Here is a 17,411-nt window from a genome sequence, read left to right on the forward strand (position 1 = left end):
TCAATAAAGCCCAATTTTTTCCCAAATGTTTCTCTTTTCCCCCAAATACTTCCATTTTTTAATCTTATCTTGTTCTTTCACTTTATTTTTATCTTATAGTCTTTCTTTTATGTTTTTAACCATTTTATTCAGATTTTGAAGTCATGTTAAGGTTGTTTTATTAATGGAAGTTATTTGGGCACAGATTTTTTTTTTCCTTTTTTAAAAAAGATTTTATTAATTTGTTCATGAGAGACACAGAGAGAGAGGCAGAGACACAAGCAGAGGGAGAAGCAGGCTCCCTGCAAGGAGCCTGATGTGGGACTCCATCCCAGATCCTGGGATCATGCCCTGAGCTGAAGGCTGACGCTCAACAACTGAGCCACTCAGGCGTCCCAGATTTTTTTCCAATTTGGTGTATCTGTTAACTGTCCCTTGTGGTGGATTATTCCCTTGTGGTGCACATTTTGTTGAGAGTTTATCTTCAGTGAAGGTAATTTATTCTGTGGGATTCTTTAATGCTCTGAGTTGTACAAGTGCCCTTACTACTACTACAAATTTTTATATTTGTAAGCCTAGGGGGTTGGCAATTTCTCTGTTTCTAAGTTTGGGCTTCTGTCTTCAAATGCTAATGTAAAAACTGGATTTCCTTCAGCTAGGACTTTCCATTTTCATGGGAACTGCTACCCCACACCTCTGTCCAATCTAGGCTACTGGGTAGAAGATAAACTTCTTGGCAACTTTCTTAGGCTTCAAAAAGTGACAACCTCTTTAGGGTCCTAATTTATGCAGGAATTTTCATTCCAGCTACACATTAAGTGGTTCTAGGGTCTCACCTCTTGGTCCTGCATGAGGTTAAAACCTTAACTCCTGGCTCTTATTACTATGACTTTGAAGTTCTTCTTCATTCTGGTATCTGAAGTTTTTGGTCTCTCAATTTTGAACTCAGCTTTATAGTTTAAAATAGTTCTATTCTGTCCATTATTTCTATAAATTTGGAGGAGGTGGGAGTCTCACGCTATGGCTGTCATTTCTAGTTGGAAAGATGAGTTTGGTTCCCCAGGTCCTGCTAATGAATTTCATTCAAATTATCCAGGGGACTATCACTAAGAATCATTATCTCATTTTTTTTATTCCTAGAGTTTTTGGCAACAGTCTTATGGAGATTACCATTCAAATCAACTCAATAAATAATATTGCGCTAAATGCTTCAGGACATATAAAAATGACTAGGGTGGTCTCTGCGGTCAAAAGGCAAACATTATATAGCAGGGAGATTATGAAAGGTTCATAAATAATCACAAGCAGAAAGTCTTTGCTACAGAAATGCATATAGCTTTACAATAAATGCATGCTACATTTATTATTAAACAAAATACTAAGTTTGTTAAGAGAATGAAAAGAATTGAAAAAAGGCATTCTCTAGTGGTAGTAACAGAAAAAAATGTCACAGAAGAGGTGGTAGTTGAAATGTACCTTGAAGAATGAGTGGGATTTCTAAAGGTAATATTGGAGGGGGAAGTTTTTGAAGAGAGAGTGGCTCTTCGAGATTGAGGGAAAATCATAAACTTGGATTAGTAGTTGGGATAGTGAAGGGCATATATAAGGAACTACAAATAGTTCAATTTGACAGGTTAGGATGCTGGAATGACAGTTTTGTTAGAATGTAAAAACTAAAAAAAAAAATTTAAAAATTTAGAAAAGAAAAAATATTTTATCTTTTAAATATTTTATTTATTTATTCATGAGAGACACACAGAGAGAGAGAGAGGCAGAGACACAGGCAGAGGGAGAAGCAGGCTCCCTCTCCCTGCAGGGACTGCAGGGACTGATGTGGGTCTCAATCCCGGGTCTCCAGGATCACACCCTGAGCCAAAGGCAGGAGCTCAACCACTGAGCCACTCAGGCATCCCCAAAGAAACAAATATTTTAAAGAAGAAAGTAAAAATAAAAGAAATAGAAATAAAGCATGAATGGGGACAGGGTGGTTCAAGATAGGAAAGGTATGTACAGGTAACTAAATTTTAAATTTCTTACTGTCCCATTTATCCAAAAGGAAAGAATGATGTTGGGTTTATTTTTTAAGGAAACATTTGAGAACCAGGATCACTTAAAATTTAGTTCGGGCAGTTTCTTCTTTCCCATGTCCCAATCCTCTGATTGGTTACTTTCTCTAGTTCCCAGGAAGGGAGGAGAGACTGAACCAGCCTGTTTGTCTCTCAGGCTTACGGGCGTCATCTAGTGGCAACAACAGGTAATCACAGGTAATCACAATTCCTCTATAGAAACACCTGTTCATTTTTCACTTGTTATTTATATTATTTTTAGATAAGATTTTATTTATTTATTCATGAGAGACACAGAGAGAGAGGCAGAGATATAGGTAGAGGGAGGGAGGGAGGGAGGGAGCGGGGGAGAAGCCGACTCCCTGTGGGGATCCTGATGCAGGACTCAATCCCAGGACCCTGGGATCACGACCTGAGCCAAAGGCAGATGCTCAACCACTGAGCCACCCAGGTGCCCCCTATTTATATTATGATTAACTAATAAAATTGGGCCAAATTCTGATTGGGTAAGGAAATAAAGTGGTCTAAGACAGTACTGGTTGATCATCGGATTAAGAGAATGTGAGATCAGATACAAATGGATTAGATACCAAGATCATATTCAGTATGAAACGTGAAAATTTCACATCAGAGACTTGACATCAAATTGTATTTAGGAATGAACCTTTAGGCAAGATCCCTCTGAGTCGCAGAGAGAGTAGAGAATAAGAAACTCAGTGTGAGTGGGTAAGAGGCTGAAATACCACAGGTTACAGTATTCTATCAGAGTTTTGCTGAACCCCTATTCACCCTTCGGACCCTAACCTAACTCCCTTTGGACAATGTTCCTTCACCTCTCAGGTCTGTATTAGGTGAATCACTTACCTCCTCCTACTGACACCCATGCCTGTGGTGCTACTGACCACCGTGTACTGTCACACCCATTCTTTTTTTTTTTTTTTTTTTTTAATTTTTTTTTTTTATTTATTTATGATAGTCACAGAGAGAGAGAGAGAGAGAGAGAGAGAGAGAGAGAGAGAGGCAGAGACACAGGCAGAGGGAGAAGCAGGCTCCATGCACCGGGAGCCTGATGTGGGATTCGATCCCGGGTCTCCAGGATCACGCCCTGGGCCAAAGGCAGGCGCCAAACCGCTGCGCCACCCAGGGATCCCTGTCACACCCATTCTTATCTATAGCCCTCTTTACAATTTTTAAAATCCTTACCAACTCCTTGTCCCATGCCTGTTTCATTTGCACCTGACATATAAGAGGCATTCCCAAATATAACTTCCAGATTGAATGGGCAGATTAATTAAGAGAATAACTGTGTAAGGAATAAATATTGAGAGTTGATATCAATAAAGCTTAAATGAAAAAGACATTTTTTAAAGGAATATTACTAGTAGAAAAAAACTTTCTTCTTTATTGTATATCAAGTCCCTCCGTGATGTCCATTTTTTTTGTAATCTCTGATATTTTATAACTTTCAAAATATTTCTCTCAGGACACCTGAATGGCTCGGTGGTTGAGCGTCTAGGGCATGATCCTGGAGTCCTGGGATTGAGTCCCACATTGGGATCCCTGCGTGGACCCTGCTTCTCCTTCCTCTGCCTAATGTCTCTGCCTCTCTCTCTCTTTCGAATAAATAAATAAAATCTTTAAAAACAATACCAAAACCAAAATACTTCTCTCTGCCTTGGTGGGAGGAAAATAATAGTCCATAGCTCACAGTGGCATTGTAGTGATCGAATAAAAGACTACATGTGAGGCATATACAGCAGCATGTAGCACGTATTATGTGCTTAATAGTTGGCTTTTATCATTTCAGTCACCTCATTTCGAAAACTCATTGAAGCTACCCAAAGATGGCAGATATTATTTATCCTATTTTACGAGTTGGAAAACTAGTGATCATATAGGCTAACTATGCATAGATGACTATGGAGTCACTTGAGTCCTTAAGTTTTTGAATTCACAACATCTAAATAATAATTCATTGTCCTTTCTATGGTATTATGTTTCTTAGGTGGAGAAAAGAAAAGAATGGACATTTGGATGCTAATAATAAAAGGGCTATGCGGCAGAGAATGAAACCAAGTTGTAAGAGGTGTATTATTTTTTTATTGCTGCTGTAACAAATCACCACAAACTTAGTGTCTTAAAACAATATAAATGTATTATTTTGTGGTTCTGTACGTTAGAACACAGCGTTCGCTCTGCGATAAAAATCAAGGTGTTGGCAGGACTGCATTTCTTTCTGGAGGTCCTCAGGGTGTCCTCCCCTTTTCCAGCTTCTAGAGGCCACCCGCATTCTTTCATCCAGCCTCAAAGCCAGCGCTGGTGGGTGGAGTCCTCACTCTCATCTGTTCTTCTGCTTCCCTCTTCTACTTTTGAAGACCCTGGTGATTATACTGGGTCCACCTGGATGATCCAGGATAATCTCCCTATTTCAAGGTCAGCTGTTTAGCAAACCTAATCTTCTTTTTCTATGTAAAGTAATATAGGTTTCAGGTTCCAGGGGTCAGGATGTACACATCTTTGGCAGACCGGAGGCCTTATTCTGTCTGTTCCAGAGGGAGAGTGAATTCTAAAGGGAATATCGAGAAAGGGATCCCCCAAGGATGAAAGGAAGTGGCAGGTTTGTGAGCACAGTGTTTTCAAATGGAAATGTTAGAAGCATCGCTGCAAGCTATCTGACATAGATTATTAACCCACACTGATTTTGGCAGACAAGAAGATCTCTTGATGATTTTCCCATGGCTGAACCAGAATCTTATTTTGTACTTCCCATGTGCCTTAATTTTTCAATTTATTTTTTTTAAGATTTTATTTATTTATTCATGAGAGACACAGAGAGAGAGGCAGAGACACAGGCAGAGGGAGAAGCAGGCTCCATGCAGGGAGCCTGATGTGGAACTCGATCCCAGGACTCCAGGATCACACTCTGGGCTGAAGGCAAGCGCTAAACCGCTGAGCCACCCAGGAATCCCCTAATTTTTCAATTTAAACCAAAGTAGAGACTTTCATATATTCCTGTTAAATGTTATCTTTATCTTTTAGCATAGAATTCAAGTTATTAATATAATTTTGTTTCCTGGTTCTTTCTTCAGAACAGAATTTTGGCTATGATTACCCAACTTCGAGTTTACCTAGTTAGAATTACATCAAGCCATTATTTTGGAGTCTCATCTACACAACTATCATGAAAGACTGGATTAAATGCTTTCCTGAAGTTAATTTCTATCATGACTATACAATTCCCATTTTAACCCAAAAATCAAATAAAAAAAGAAATACAGTATAACTTAGCTTGGTCTGGTTCTTAGTGACCACTGAACTCTCTTCTAAATGTTCACAAAATATATTTAACTATGAGCTCTGGAGTTTTGCTTTTCTGTTCTAGAGCTTTTAGTGTCTATCTTTAAAGCAGTTTCTGAAAGCAGGTGATCTATTGTCTCTTTTCATTTTTTACAGCTTCTCTGAACTTACCAGTTGTGCGTCTTAGGTTACCTGTAAACAGCTGTGGGATGTAATTTGTGCCTGGAAACATGAACTTATTTGAAACAGATAGGTGCTTGATCACTATCCCTTCACCTCTCTCGAGTTTCAGTTCTCTATTTTGTTTCACTTTTACCTCCTTAAAGTCCATTTTCCTTACTGAAGAAAAAACACACAGATCGAGTCAAATCTCCTTTTTTAGCCTTTACATTATTCTCTTACGTAAATAAGTTATTTCTGTGTTTATAAAGACCTCCACAGGCTTGTATCTCTGCACCCTCTCTTATACTGCATGCTGGTTAAGCCTATCTTCCCACCTTTTCCATTGAAGGTAGCAGGTAACTCCAAGCCCTCAATGTCTCTTCAGCACTTTATAGTTTGCGGTGCAACAAGTATCACTTTCCATTTGATGCTCTTTAATTATTTATTTTGTTGTCTCTCAGGATAATTGTTGATTTTTTTAAAGATTTTATTTATTTATTCATGAGAGACACAGAGAGAGGCAGAGAGGTAGGCAGAGGGAGAAGCAGGCTTCCCGTAGGGACTCGATGTGGGACTCAATCCCAGGACCCCGGATCATGCCCTGAGGCAACGGCAGAAGCTCAACCACTGAGCCACCCAGGTGTCCCTAATGTTGATTTCTTTACCTTTATTTTTAAACCGGCAAAGCTGGGGTTCTTGCTAAGCAAGAATACCAGGCACTGGATACATACTGTGGGTTGGTTGAGTTTTTTAAATAACAAATTTGGCTAGGTATTCTTTACATATTAATCTCCTTGACTAATTTTCCTGTAATAAAACTAAAACTATCATAAACAAATTGAAAGTACCTTTATTTTTTTTTAAATATTATTTATTTATTTACTTGAGAGAGAGCAGGGAGAGCATGTGAGTTGCGTGGGGGACCAGAGGGAGAGGAAGAAGCAGACTCTCCACCGAGCAGGGAGCCCGATGTAGGGCTCCATCCCAGGACTCTGAGATCATGACCTGAACAGAAGGCAGATGCACAACTCATTGAACCACCCAAGTGCCCCTAAAACTACCTTTCAAAGTCGTTTTCATCTCCAACCTTCCACTGATCATTAATTCATCATTTCCCTAAGCTATTTAATAACAATCTGAGCCACATTTGAGATGGTAGTTTGGAATTCTATTGCTGAAGACGCCAAGATTGTCTTTCTACGTTGTCACTCAAGGCTGTGTTTCTTTATTTGTCTGGCCTTATTCTAGAAAAAGATTCTAATTTGAAACTCTTCTAAATTATACCTAACTTAAACCCTGAATTTAGAAACCACATCCCTTCTCTTGGCACTTTCTTTTTAACTTGGAGAAATGGTAAATGTTTAAAAACAAGAAATTATAAAGAGGGCTTAATAGTAATAATTTAAAACTGGTATATCTCATTTTCAGTGTATTGATGATCATGTAAGATAATGTCCTAATGTGACATCAGGAAAAGGGTAGCAAGCGTAAGTTTCTTTTTCTACATTAAATACTGTCAAAATTCTGGTCACCATTTATTTTGTTCAGCTAGGCAACTTGTTTAAGTCTCAGTCTATGACTTCTATGATCTATGTATTCCCCTGTGATTTATATGTCTAAAAATCTATTAATGAGATATGGGGATTCGAGTTGCCGTCATGACAACCAAGCAGTTTGGCTTGTTTGCTATTTCCTAGATACAGAGGCTCAAAAAGGAACATCTTCCCTGTAGCTGCTTTAGAACTGGGACCTGGTAACTATGGAAATTTAGATTGAGATTTATGTGGCTAAATTGTTTACAAGGTACACAAAAACTGATAAATAGCTGGCTCAGAAGCACAGTGAAATATGTTATGGTCAATATATTTTTCCGTAACAGTCTTTTTATTTCAATGTCTTAGTGTTCTCTCTATATAATTCCCCAAACCATATAGTTTTATGATCCATCCCATAAGAAGAATTTATTATCTTCTCTTCCTTGTGTTAGGTAGATTTTGTTGAGTGAGTGGTGATATCTTGTGGGGGTATACTGACAATAATATTTGCATACTCTTGTACATGTGCTTTTTCATCCTTAGTTATCAACAACATGTACCACACAGTATGATGCAGAAGACCTGGAAATTCAAACTGATATAAGAAAAAAACTCTTGATCCTAGAGATATGCAGTTTAATTGAAGAGACTGTACCTAAGTAAAATGATGTGAACAAGACGAGAACATGTGTGCAATTGCAATGAAAGTGGGACCATTTTGATGGGCGGAGGGAACGAGTTTCAGAGAACTGGGTTTTGGTCTTGAAACGAGTAGAAGCACCAGCAGACAGAATGAATAACGGAGAATCTTATAAGAAATAAGCTTAGGAAGCAAATGCCTTGCATAGTCATAGAAAAGATTGAGGAGACTTCTTGAAATCAGAGCAGGTTGAGGCCAATAGTGAGAAGTACAACTGCAGCATTGAGGTGACTACGTGTTTCAGTTACACATTTTTACCAAGTTTATTTATCTTTGACCTCCATCCGTGTACTTGCCCACAAATCCTAGGCCATTGGGAATTCATTCTTTTGAATTTGTAACATGTCCTAGATATTTCAAAAGAGGAAAAATACATGGTTGAATAGTTTTTATTACCTGCCTGCTTCAGTTTTCCTGCATAGTTTCTAGGACATTCTATTTCCCCCTCGCTGCACATCAACTGCCAGATTTTAATCATTACAGATTCTGCTAAACCTCTTTGAATTTCTCACTTAATCCATATTCGGTAGGATAAATAAAACCCGATACCTTGATTTTTCTTTTCTTTTTTTTTTTTGTAGAATTTAGCAGTGACAGTTGGAGAGATTTGGTTTAGATTTGAGAAGCAGAAAAAACAAAGATATGTAAAAAAACATGATGTACACAGGATTAACGGAATTTTTAAAAAAGTCTTTAAACAGTTAAATTCCCCAAAGTAAAGAACTGTGCAGGAAATGTGACCATACAGACATCTGGAGAGGAAAATCTGTAACGCTAACTTTGAGCTTTTCTTTCCTTTATAATAACTTCTGGCTACCATTTAGGCCACTTTGGGCAATAAAATTCAAAACATCGGTTTATATTTTTAGCAAAAATAAGTGCGGTTTAGAATCTGCCACAGATGCCTGTGTGTCAGGCCATTTGGAAAATTCAGGATCCGCCACATTCCCAGGCTCTCCTGGGGACACTTCAGAAACTAAAAGCATCCTCAGCATCCAGATGTCTCAGGTCGGTGTCTGATGCGGGAGCGAGGTAGCAGGTGGGGGAGAATGAGGACGCTGCGACCCAGGCGCTGCAGGGGCAGCGGAGAGAATCTAAATGCAGTCCTGGGAGAGGACCCCTCAAAGCCCGGCCAACAGGCAAGAAAGGGCTCCTAAACCTAGGCGCCACGGGAGAGGCGGGTCAAGGTCACACGCTAGGAGGCCGCAGCGTGGACTCAACCCCGAGCCCCTGACTTCAGGCCGGTGGTTTTTGCCTGTGCCCCCGGGGACCTTGCGGATGCCGGGCTCCAGGGCCTGGCTGGGGTACGGGCACCCCGGCTCTGCGGCCGGGCGCGCGCGGGGGGGAGGGGGAGGGGGCGGCCTCAGCGCGCCCCCGCTCGCCCCGCCCCCTCGGAGCCCCGCCCCCCTCGGAGCCCCGCCCCCAGGTGCGCCGGCCTCGAGGGCGCGTGGGCCCCTCAGCGTGCGCCGGGAGCGCGCGCGTCCCCAGCGCCCCGCCCCTCGGAGCCCCGCCCCCGGAGCCCCGCCCCCCAGAGCCCCGCCCCCAGGTGCGCCGGCCTCGCGGGCGCGTGGGCCCCTCAGCGTGCGCCGGGAGCGCGCGCGTCCCCAGCGCCCCGCCCCTCGGAGCCCCGCCCCCCCCAGAGCCCCGCCCCCCCCGAGCCCCGCCCCCAGGTGCGCCGGCTTCGCAGGCGCGTTGGCCCCTCAGCGTGCGCCGGACGCGCGCGTCCCCAGCGCCCCGCCCCCTCGGAGCCCCGCCCCCGGAGCCCCGCCCCCAGGTGCGTGCGGCAGGGGGCGGAGCGCGGCCCCGGACGCTGCGCGCTCCCCGGGCAGGCGCGCTGCGGGCGCTGCGGCTCTGGGGCGCCCCGGGCCGGCCGGCGGGGGCGCGCACGCGCGGGGCCGCGCCCTCTCACACACGCACACGCACACTCTCGGGTCGCCGAGCTCCGTCACCCGCGCGGAGCGTCTCCCCAGGCGGAGCGCGTCCCGGCCTGACCGCGCTGCGGCTCGGCCCTGAGGTGATCCCGGAGCGGGGCGGGGGTTGGAGGGCAGCGGCGCCGCCCCTGCGGGCGGGGGGCGCCGAGGGGGCGGCGGGGCGGGGGTCGCGCGCGGGCGGCCTCGCGGGGCGGGCGGGGCTGTGCGAGGACGTTTCCCTCCGGGCGCCCCCCGCCCCCCCGACCTCGGGTCGCGGCCCGGGGCGCTCTTCCCTGCGTGTGAGGAGAGTTTGGGTGACAGGAGGGCGCGCGGGTCTCGCCACACACGGTTTGAGGGGAAATGCCCCGATTCCTCAAACGCGGGCAAGAGCTGGGGCGTGAAAAAGGTTAGCGAAAAGATCCCCGAAAGCGGGTCGGGCAGCGGGGAGCCCGGTCCGGGGTCCGGGGTCCGGGTTGGCGGCGCCGGCAGCCCGGGGCGGGCGGGGGCTGCTGTGCTCCGAGCTAACGTGTCGTGTGTATTCCTGAGAGACGCCGGCGGACGTGGAAGCGGGCTCCCCGGGGCGCGTGTGGCGCGGGCCTCGTCCCGGCCGCGGGGTCGCGCCCTGAGCCCCCGCCCCCCAAGTGCCCTAACGTGCGCCTTTTGGAACAAATGAAGCCTGAAAGGATGTAGGTGGACGCGTGCATTGGGGAGGACGTTCCGAAGGGCCCGGCGGGGAGGGGAGATGTGCTGCCCCCCCCCGACTCTGAGCCGGGCGCCCAGGTACCTCACCTGATCCTGACGCTGCCACCCGGTGAGCTCGGGCGCAGGTGGAAAATGGGTCACGGAGAGGCTAAGGCACCTACGAGGGGCTCAGCTAACAAAAAGGCGGGATGGGGATTCCAGCCCAGGGATGCCTGACTGACGCTCCATTCTGCTGCTGGCTTTACCCGCAGCCGTATTTTTTTTTTTTTTTAAGATTTTATTTATTCATGAGAGACACTGAGAGAGAGAGAGGGGGGCAGAGACACAGGCAGAGGGAGAAGCGGGCTCCATGCAGGGAGCCCGATGGGGGACTCGATCCCAGGTCCTCGGATCACGCCCTGGGCCGAAGGCAGATACATGCTCAACCGCTGAGCACCCCCGCCCCCAGGGCTTCTCTCCGCTGCCGTATTTTGTGTCTGCCCAGGAGAGCGTTAGAAGGGGTATCTTCAGAGAACATAGGTAGTTCAGGCTCCTGGGATTGTTTGGGTTGAGATCAAACTGAAAAAGGCAGTAATCCCTGACTATGTGCTTGTTCGAGTCTGTTTCCCTTTAAACAGGGTTTGGGATAAGGAATTCTTAACAGTCAGGGTCAGAGCAGCTTTATTCACATTTTACAAGACATTGTTTGAATGTCTCTTGTATTCCAGATACTGTGTGGGAAGAGTACCAAGAAAAATACAGTTTTGATAATCTCTGCCCGTGGGTTAGTGGAGAGGATGATCATATAAAATAATTTTGTTGATAGTCTACTAAATCATAATCTTTGCCAGCACCCGAATTAATTCGATTAAAATGGTGATAAGCTCAAGCTTTTAGGAACCTATTCTATGTAAGAAAAGGGATGGGATGCCTGGTTATGTGGGTACCATTGCACTGTTTTCCCATTCAACAACAGCAAAATGGTCCTAAAATTCAGGTTGAATCATGTTGACGGTATTTTTTTTTTAATTATTGCATTACTTTCAGTAGATTTTAAAACATAAGAAGAGAGTATTTATGATTTACCCTGTTAAGCTAAATTTTAAAGGGCTTTTATTACTTAAGAAACTGGTGAAGTAATTTGGCAGGACTTTCTTTCAAGTCATCAGCCAAATATATTATTTTTTTAAATATATTTTTTAAAGATGTTATTTATTTATGCATGAGAGACACACAGAGAGAGAAAGGCAGAGACACAGGCAGAGGGAGAAGCAGGCTCCTCGCAGGGAGCCCAGGGTGGGACTCGATCCCAGGAGCTCAGGATCACGGCCTGAGCCAAAGGCAGACACTCAACCGCTGAGCCACCCAGGTGTCCCAGCCAAATATATTCCTTTTTTTTTTTTTTTTTTTTTTTAAATTTTTTATTTATTTATGATAGGCACACAGTGAGAGAGCGTGAGAGAGGCAGAGACACAGGCAGAGGGAGAAGCAGGCCCCATGCACCGGAAGCCCGACGTGGGATTCGATCCCGGGTCTCCAGGATCGCGCCCCGGGCCAAAGGCAGGCGCCAAACCGCTGCGCCACCCAGGGATCCCCCAGCCAAATATATTCTTAATCTCTTCTTCCAAAAAATAAACTTTAAGTACCAGATTTTGTTGAAAGCTTTTATGGTTCAGATTTTTAGCAAAAACGGTCATCAGGTTACCCAGATGGTATATTGTTAAAATATTAGGCATAATTGTAGATAGAGAGATAAGAAGGATAGTGGGACATTTGGAAATTTCTTCTGATTGCTTCAGTTTTTTTCAATGAAGTAGGAATCAAAGGTTTTCATTTGAGTGTGCTGTTGCTGGTAGCAGTGGGTCGAGGTTTGGGGATTGGGGGAATGAATGGACGAATGAACTATATGATTGCCAGGCAATTAAACAATTATTCTTAGGGTATGAAAAACAAGGTAGAGGAAATACAGGGTGCTGTATATAGCTGCACAAAATAGTGTCTAATCAAATTTTGCCTACTAGATATTTTACAACCCATCTCCAGTGCCTGTCTTTACAGTGTCATCTAGAACATACATCTGCCCCCTTTGCCCCAGTTCACTTTGCCCATGCCTCAGCCCCTTTTAGGATTCTAGCTTTCCTATTCTTTTCTCTCTGCCTGAAATTTCCATTCCATTTTTTCTCCAGTTGAACTTAACTACATTATATTAAATTTTATCTATCTGCAAAGTCATCGTCTATTTTTCCCTATTATGTTGGATGTATAAATTTCTTAAGGTTAAAATGAATGTGCCACTTTTCTTCCTTCTCCCTCCTTTAATCTATAACGGGGTCAGCAAACTTTCTGTAAAGAGCCAGGTAGCAAATATTTTAGGTTTTGTGGACCATATGGTCTCTGTATCAATTAACTCTGCCATTGTAGCACAAAAGCAGTCGTGGACAATACAGTCCTGAGTGAGCACAGCTATGTTCGAATAGCACTTTATTTATATCATGAAATTTGAATTTTATGTAATTTTTACATGTCACAAATAGTCTTTGATCCCCCTTTCCCACAGCCATTTAATAATGTGAAAAACACTTTTAACTCATGGGCTGTACAAAACAGGCTCCACCCTGGACTTAGGTCCTACCTCCTTCATGGTAGTTGGCAGACCTTTCATCTATAAGGACTCTAAGGAAAAAAAAAAATTATATATATATATATATATATATATATATATATATATATATATAGACTCTTAGCAAACTCTGGTGAAGGAATTTGCAGTCAGAGGATATTGGTTATATTACTATTGGTGGTGGAGAAGCAAAGATAAAGCAGTCTTTTTGGTTAAGGATCTCGTGGTCAAGCCCAAGATTAAGATGTAAAATAATGATGAAGACACAGTATGAAAACTGCAGTTATTTATTGGATATGGATGTGATATCCATAAGAAAGTAGTGATAATCATCTCTGCTTGGAGGACTAGGAGTAACCTCTGACACTCATCTGTTAGAGATAGGGAACATTTTCAGTAAAGAGCCTTTCCAAAAATCTTAGAAGCTTGCTAAAAAGGTGACAGACCACATCTCTTACCAGGATGACTCAGTTTCTTTCTTTTATAGGATATAATCTTGATTCATTTCTCTCAGAAGTAAAACTAATACATTTCAAATAATTTCTAACTATTTCTAACAGTCATGAACATTTTTTATTGCTTTGAGAAGGGTAGAATATATTTCACAGTGGGTATAATGTAATCAAGATTTTTAAAATAAACTAATGAATATTTGATATTGAATACTGGATTATATCACTTTTAGTCTTTAAGTCAATTATCAATACCTTAGAAAAGAGAGATGGGCTTTAGTTGGCTTTGAATTTTCTTGCAATTTATAGATTGAGTATGTATTGTTTTTATCTAGGCAAGTTAAATATTTGATTATACCTTTAGTGATACTGGATGTTTAAAACTTACCTAATTATTATTTAAAAGCTCTGCAACGGGCAGCCCCAGTGGCGCCACTGGCAGCCCAAGGCATGATCTTAGAGTCCCGGGATCAAGTCCCACATCAGGCTCCCTGCATGGAGCCTGTTTCTCCCTCTGCCTGTGTCTCTGCCTCTGTCTCTCCTTGTGTGTCTATCATGAATAAATAAAATAAAATCTTTAAAAAAATAAATAAAAGCCCCAACCTTAATGCATTCCCCAGGTATGCTATGGAGCAATGGAAAGTAACTTTTAAAATGTTTAAATATAATTGTATACTCTTATTTCTGTGTTGTAGTCACTGTTTTTAGTAGTGAAGAATTGGCTTTGTTAGACAGTGTTAAAGATACTAGACTGTTAAGTCTTTGTCTTGGAACTATATCAGGTATTATGTTTTCCAAAACATGTGATTTGTTAAAAACATGCCAGTGGAAGTTTTATTGTATTTCAGTTGTTAGCTTGTGCTTTCAAGGATCGTCTTCTAGTATATGCTGCAAAAGAGAAAGTCCTATGTGTTGTCTACTCACAAAGCTCCTTTTGATGTTATGTGGTCCTCTCCACCATTTCCAGCTCTGCCATGGCTTTCATGAACTCCATCACTAGTGAGTGAACTCTGAGGTGTTTGTGTGATCCTGTTCCCACTTACTGTGTCAAATGTGGGGCTGGCTAAACATCCTTTCTTGCCTTTTCCTTTTATTCTTTTGAGTGCCTTTATAGAGCTATAAAGTTTGAGATAATTAATGAGAATTATAGTGCAAAAAGGAGACATTTAGGGCAGCCCTGGTGGCTTAGCAGTTTAGTGCTGCCTTCAACCCAGGGCGTGATCCTGGAGACTCGGGATCGAGTCCCACCATCAGGCTCCCTGCATGGAGCCTGCTTCTCCCTCTGCCTGTGTCTCTGCCTCTCTCTCTCTCTCTCTCTCTGTCTCTCATGAATAAGTAAAATCTTAAAAAAAATAAATAAAGAAGACATTTTGAGCCTTCTGCTAAATAGGGCTTTTCTTATGGCTCAAGAGAAGGCACCTGATAAATTAACTCTTCACAGATCTCCCCTTGCTGGCCACGCTTCATTTCTAACTTTGCAGCCTTGTTTTCAGTTGTATGTTTCTGTCAAAGCATCACTTTCATATCACCTCTGCTTAAACCACCCTTCTTTCAGGAAACCTCATTCACCTACCTATAGGAGTTGGTCTCATTTGAGATACATCTTTATCTTTGGCTTCAGTATAGAAAGTGCTCCTTTTCCACATCTTTCCTGCACTCTAATTTCCCATTCAAGACTCTGCAGGGGATCCCTGGGTGGCGCAGCGATTTGGCGCTTGCCTTTGGCCCAGGGCGCGATCCTGGAGACCCGGGATCGAATCCCACATCGGGCTCCCGGTGCATGGAGCCTGCTTCTCCCTCTCCCTCTGCCTGTGTCTCTGCCTCTCTCTCTCTCACTGTGTGCCTATCATAAATAAATTTTAAAAAATTAAAAAAAAAAAAACTCTGCAGAAGAGTGGAGAATGAGGGTGAGAAGAAGGGACTTTTGTGATTACCCTACCAGGATGAGTCACAGGCACCCTTTTCTTATTCTTTTTTGTTTCTCTCTTCTTCCCAAAGGGCAGACATTCGCAGAGCCAATATGGTTTGGGCACTGAAAGAGGAAGCAAAATATTTTCCTAAACACCCATAGTTTGCGAGGAATCTTTTACAGTAGAGTTAGTACCTCGTATTATTATGCAGAGCAGACATGCCTGATTTATCCCCATGGCCCATTTCATTTGGGCCTGCTTGGAAACTGTGGTTGTGGGGTTAAGGAGGACAAATAGGTTCACTGTTGTGTCTGTTTACAAAAACCCGTCCTTAGCTTTGAAAGTACTGTTCAGATGAACATTAAGCTAAAAAGTTTATGAAAAATCAATGTTAAGAATGTTTCATTTTTTTAAAACAGCTAAACCGGTTGTTTCATGTCACGAAGGAAACAGCCAATTGGATTTTCTTTTTTTAAGATGTTTTAATAAGTTGCATAAATAGAGGTTCAAGGTTACTGAAATTTAACATTTTCACATGATTAGACTAGAGCTTGTGAACATAAGAAACATTACTTTGTTTAGGTCAGTGTCATGAGCAAGCTCTGAAGGTGCACACACAAGTTGGGTCTTTCCACAATGTCTGCTTTAGTCAGTCATAAAGCAAGGTTAACGTTATATAAAGTGGTTACAGGATCCCACACTCAGTGACATTTTACCATGTGATTAACTTGGCTTCTTACTCAGAGCACAAAGCAGAACATAAGACAATTCACAGAGGGTAGGAAGTTAACAAAGAACCAAACATGAAGTCAATATGTAGGCTCACAGTTGAGATAAGGCATTGGTCCTCTCTGGGTCAGCTCTCTGCACTTAATGCTTACTGTGTTTGAGCATTGAAGGTTCTCGATTCCATTTGGAGATCGGTCAGACAGAACCTTTGGTAGCAGCTGCCTTTTTAAGTGGTCAGACGTAAGGGGTCATCTGAAGAATTTGACAGTTTGCTGCAAAAATCCTCCCTTTTTAAAGGGATTTAATCATTCTTGGACCTTCACAGACCTCCTCTGCTTCTGCTTGTTAGCCGTTCTGGAGTGTTGTCAGTGAGTGCTGATCTTGGTGATACCCCGTAGCTGCAGTCAGTACCCTTAATTGATCATGATATTGTTTGACACAGGCCCTTGCATGACATAAGTGACTCCATCTTGCTTTCTACGGTTAGTCATGTGATCCATTTATATGATTTCTTAACACATTTCTTAATCGTTTTTGGCTTTTCTCACTTTTACCATTCATCCATTCTGGGAGATTTCTTCAGTGCTCTTTCTTACTGATTTGTTTGTGGGGCTGTTTGCCCCATCTACTGAGAATTTTTTTCTATGAGTCTGTTTCATTTCCAGGTTCTATAGGTAGGTTTTTTCTTAATTGCTTTGTTTTTGTTTCATGAATATGATATTCTTTGTTGTCTTTTTGAAGATATTAGTTATACTGATTTTATATACAATAGGTCTCAAAGTGTATAATTACTTGCCATAACAGACACCATTTTCATATATTAATTTTTATTTACGTATATTAATTCTTTTAGTCATTCTAGTAAGCCAAGCAAGTGAATACTATTATTATTTCATTGACAAATGAGCGAACATAGAAAAATTAAATAACTTGCCCAAAGTCTCAAAACTAGTAAGTGGCAGAGGCTGGATTCGTGTTTAATTGGTTTACCTCCAGAGGTCACACGCTTATATTAACATTATTAGTTTTTGGGGTTGTTGACTTCGGTGTCTCCCCCTGGTATTTGTTTTGGTGTGAATGTTTACTGATTCCAGTTTCTTTCGGCATGTCTGAAGATGTTGCTTGGATTTATGATAGCCTATTGTTTTTTCACTGTGTGTGCTGGGGTGGAGAATAGTGCCAGCCTGCTGAAAATCAGCAGCCATCTACAGGCTTTCACTGCCTCAGTTTAAATACAGACACCTACTCTTCTAGACATAGATGAAGCGGTTAATTTGGGATTTTACCTGGTAAGTTAACCTCTTCTTAAAAAGGTATTATTTTAATTCAAAATAGAAATATTTTAAAAGTATCATATATAGATGCAGTAT

The 17,411-nt window shown here is 42.6% G+C and overlaps 1 protein-coding gene across 2 annotated transcripts in view; it reads left to right on the top strand.

The window, feature by feature from the left end:
- The first annotated feature begins 9,605 nt into the window (after positions 1-9,605).
- The window catches only part of ABCA5 (ATP binding cassette subfamily A member 5), a 72,983-nt gene continuing 65,177 nt past the window's right edge, over positions 9,606-17,411 (top strand). The window contains exon 1 of one of the 2 annotated variants that reach the window (XM_072781006.1): positions 9,606-9,753. The gene's annotated coding sequence lies outside the window, so the exon portion shown is untranslated. Of the gene's footprint in view, positions 9,754-9,920; positions 10,056-17,411 lie in introns of those variants that run through there. The other variant, XM_072781004.1, reaches the window with a different exon arrangement.

Source organism: Canis lupus, chromosome 16 (assembly GCF_048164855.1).
Source record: "Canis lupus baileyi chromosome 16, mCanLup2.hap1, whole genome shotgun sequence".
Classification (NCBI taxonomy): domain Eukaryota; kingdom Metazoa; phylum Chordata; class Mammalia; order Carnivora; family Canidae; genus Canis; species Canis lupus.